The sequence below is a fragment of the Salmo salar genome, chromosome ssa16, assembly GCF_905237065.1.
Source record: "Salmo salar chromosome ssa16, Ssal_v3.1, whole genome shotgun sequence".
NCBI lineage: Eukaryota > Metazoa > Chordata > Actinopteri > Salmoniformes > Salmonidae > Salmo > Salmo salar.
Window position 1 is genome coordinate 82,810,870 of NC_059457.1, and position 4,801 is coordinate 82,815,670.

The window sequence follows — 4,801 nt, forward strand, 5'->3', positions numbered from 1 at the left end:
GTAAGACTAGCCTCTACCCTGGATAGACTAGATTCGTAAAGCCCTACTGTGATATCATGTTTCATTGGCCATGTCAAACACATAGCTGCACTTGGGACACTTATGTGGGATTGGGTATCTGCCTAAAGCCTAGCACTTGTACTTTGCTCAGCCTTTAAACCCATGGACCTGTCTTATCGATGCCGTGTTATTGACTTTGGTTTCCTGGCCAGGAGCAGTGCACAGCACTGATTACAGAGTGCGTATTTGCACAACGTGCTTGAGTCACGCAATCCAAAGAGCGTATTGTTGGCAACATGATAGATATGGAGGTTGACTCAGAATGCTATTGGGATATGGAGAGGTTTGCCAGTCTGTCCCTCATCAGGTCACCCGCAGGACATCAGTAAAAGTTGGACTGGCGGCTACAATAACTGGTCTGATGGTTGGTTCCAACATTTTTCGTCCAGAGCTGAAATAGCATCACATGAGTTATTTGGAGTTCATTGAAATTGGGGCTGCCGCATGCGTAAAGCTGGGCAGCTGCAACAAACCCTAGAACGCAACCCCTTCAATAAAAGTACGGATCATTTTTGGGGAAAAACACCCAATCGTCCTACTTGGTCAGAGCCTGACTCTGTGCATATGCAAATGTTTACAGTTCGTTTAAGCCTGACTGGCCAGAGTTAACGGTCGCCTTTTGGACTGTCAGACTTTTTACGACACGCTCATTGATGTGGTTCTGAGAGTGGAATTTATTTGACTTCAATTCCCTCGGAATAAAGTATATATATCTGCCTCTTGTGACCACGGGCTTCCTCTGAAAGGCGAGCATTTATGTCCCCCACGTGGAAACAGAGTGGCCGATCTCACTCGGTTTTTAGCTGTCACCTCGCTCCAAGCGCACACAAACACACAGGGCTGCGCGTTTAACTTGACCTGCGCACAATTTATGTGCTCCGAGAGCGACCGCCGCCGCCTGCCACAGGAGACAAACTCCTGTTTGTTTTTCACCATTTTGTGTTATTTTTCTGTTTGTTTTTGAAGCACACATGTGCAAAAATAGGCCACTTCACATCATGCATTCAAGACTTAATTATACACATTTTTTCGCCTCTTATTTTTAAATCAGCGGTGGTGACTAGCCTGCCCGCGAGTGGCACTGGAGCGCTCATACAGACGTGACTGTTCAGCGGCTGAAGCCATAGGTGTGCACACTGCACAGGCACGTGTTGTCAACTCGACATCGAATGTTTGTGTAGCTCGTGGTCAGTGCGAAACCGCGCCTACAGAAACCCCGTCGATCTGTACCTTGAAAGTAAAACCAACAAAATTAATCGACTGATTTATGGACTCTAGTTCGTGTCTGCGACCGCAGAGAAAAAATCTAGATGTTAAAATCCACACCACTCTGTGAAAAGGCATCTATTGGGACTCTGCAATGAGCTATTCTTATCCCGGTGAACCTGAGAGGACCGACATGGAAAAATAAGTTAGAATACCATACATAGATTTTGAAATACAACATTGGCCAAACGAATAGCCTAAGCCTTTCCAAATGCAACACGTAAAAGACGCATAGTGTCAAAATATTATTGTAACCTATAGGGGCCACTACCAATCTAGCCCGAGTTTAGCTGTGCAGTTGGCCTAGAGTGGCAGTGCCTCTGCCTTTGTCGCGCTGTAGAATACATACACTGAGTATACAAAACATTATGAACACCTGCTGTTTCCTTGACAGACTGACCAGGTGAATCCAGGCCAAAGCTATGAACACTAATTCATGTCACTTGTTAAATCCACTTCAATCAGTGTTGATGAGGGGAGGAGACTTGCCGAGAGACAAATGAGACATGGAGTGTATGTGTGACATTCAGAGGGTGAATGGGCAAGACAAAAGATTTACATACCTTTGAATAGGGTATGGTAGTAGGTGCCAGGCGCACCGGTTTGAGTGTCAAAAACGGAAAAGCTCAACAGCTTTCAGTGTGTATCAAGAATGGTCCACCAGCCAAAGGACATCCAGCCAACTGGACACAACTGAAGGAAGCATTGGAGTCAACGTGGGCCAGCATCCCAATTTCAGTCTCTTCGACACCTTGTAGAGTCCATGCCCGACAAATTGAGGCTGTTCTGAGGGCAAAAGGGGGGAAACTCAATATTAGGAAGGTGTTTTGAATGTTTTATACACTCAGTGTGGTATGTATGTATGTATGTATGTATGTATGTATGCATGTATGTATGTATGTATGTATGTATGTGTGTGTGTGTGTGTGTGTGTGTATATATATATACACACACACACTACTGTTCTTCACGTCAACAGTGAAGAGGCGACTCCGGGATGCTGGCCTTCTAGGCAGAGTTGCAAAGAAGAAGCCATATCTCAGACTGGCCAATAAAAATAAAAGATTAAGATGGTCAAAAGAACACAGACACTGGACAGAGGAACTCTGCCTAGAAGGCCAGCATCCCAGAGTCGCCTCTTCGCTGTTGATGTTGAGACTGGTGTTTTGCGGGTACTATTTAATGAAGCTGCCAGTTGAGGACATGTGAGGCGTCTGTTTCTCAAACTAGACACTCGAATATACTTGTCCTCTTGCTCAGTTGTGCACTGGGGCCTCCCACTTTCTATTCTGGTTAGAGCCAGTTTGCAATGTTCTGTGAAGGGAGTAGTACACAGTGTTGTACGAGATGTTCAGTTTCTTGGCAATTTCTCGCATGGAATAGCCTTCATTTCCCAGAACAAGAATAGACTGATGAGTTTCAGAAGAAAGTTCTTTGTTTCTGGCCATCTTGAGCCTGTTATCGAACCCACAAATGCTGATGCTCCAGATACTCAACTAGTCTAAAGGCAAGTTCTTTTGCTTCTTTAATCAGGACAACAATTTTCAGCTGTGCTAACATAATTGCAAAAGGGTTTTCTAATGATCAATTAGCCTTTTTAAAATGATAAACTTGGATTAGCTAACACCGTGCCATTGGAACACAGGAGTGATGGTTGCTGATAAAGGGCCTCTGTACGCCTATGTAGATATTACATTAAAAATCAGCCATTTCCAGCTACAATACTCATTTACAACATTAACAATGTCTACACTGTATTTCTGATCAATTGGATGTTATTTTAATGGATAAAAAATTTGCTTTTCTTTCAATAAGAAGGATATTTATATGTGACCCCAAACTTTTGAACGGTAGTGTATACACTGCATTCGGAAAGTATTCAGACCCCGTGACTTTTTCCACATTTTGTTACATTACAGCCTTATTCTAAAATTGATGAAATTGTTTTTTTTCTTCATTAATCTACACACGATACGCCATAATGACAAAGCAAAAACAGGTTTTTAGAAATGTTTGCAAATTTATAAAAATAAACAGAAATCACCTTTACTCAGTACTTTGTTGAAGCACCTTTGGCAGTGATTACTGCCTTGAGTCTTCTTGGGTATGACGCTACAAGCTTTTCACACCTGTATTTGGGGAGTTTCTCCTATTCTTCTCTGCTGATCCTCTCAAGGTCTGCGTCTCGCTGCACAGCTATTTTCAGGGCTCTCCAGAGATGTTAAAACGGGTTCATGTCCGGGCTCTGGCTGGGCCACTCAAGGACATTCAGAGACTTGTCCCGAAGACACCCTTGCGTTGTCTTGTTTGTGTGCTTAGGGTCGTTGTCCTCTTGGAAGGGGAACCTTCACCCCAGTCTGAGGTCCTGAGTGCTCTGGAGCAGGTTTTCATCAAGGATCTCATCTCTGTACTTTGCTCTGTTCATCTTTCCCTCAATCCTGACTAGTCTCCCAGTCCCTGCTGCTGAAAAACATCCCCACAGCATGATTCTGCCATGAGCATGCTTCACCATAGGGATGGTGCCAGGTTTCCTCCAGACAATGCACTTGGGTTCAATCTTGGTTTCATCAGACCAGAGAATCTTGTTTCTCATGGTCTGAGAGTCTTTAGGTGTCTTTTGGCAAACTTTAAGCGGGCTGTCATGCTCCTTTTAATGAGGAGTGGCTTCTGTCTGGCCACTCTACCATAAAGGCCTGATTGGTGGAGTGCTGCAGAGATGGTTGTCCTTATGGAAGGTTCTCCCATCTCCAAAGAGGAACTCTGGAGCTCTGTCAGAGTGACCATCGGGTTCTTGGTCACCTCCCTGACCAAGCCTCTTCTCCCCCGATTGCTCAGTTTGGCTGGGCAGCCAGCTCAAGGAAGAGTCTTGGTGGTTCCAAACTTCTTCCATTTAATTATGATGGAGGCCACTGTGTTCTTGGGGACCTTCAATGCTGCAGAAATGTTTGGGTACCCTTCACCAGATCTGTGCCTCAACACAATGCTGGCACTACGGACAATTCCTTCCACCTCATAGCTTGGTTTTTGCTCTGACATGCATTGTCAACTGTGGGACCTTATATAGACAGGTGTGTGCCTTTCCAAATCATGTCCAATCAATTAAATTTACCACAGAGGGACTCCAATCAAGTTGTAGAAACATCTCAAGGATGATCAATGGATAACGGATACACCTGAGCTCAACTCATAGCAAAGAGAGTGAATACTTATGTCAATAAGGTATTTCTGTTTTATAGGGTATTGTGTGTAGATCAATGAGGGAAAAGAAATGTGAAATCCATTTTAGAATAAGGCTGTAACGTAACAAAATGTGGATAAAGTCAAGGGGTCTGAATACCTTCCAAATTCACTGTGTACATATAGGTGTACCTAAATGTTTTGTACACTCAGTTTATACGTGTATATATATATATATATATATATATATATATAATACACCTACCAGACATGTACACTGTATGTGTTCTGAACAGAA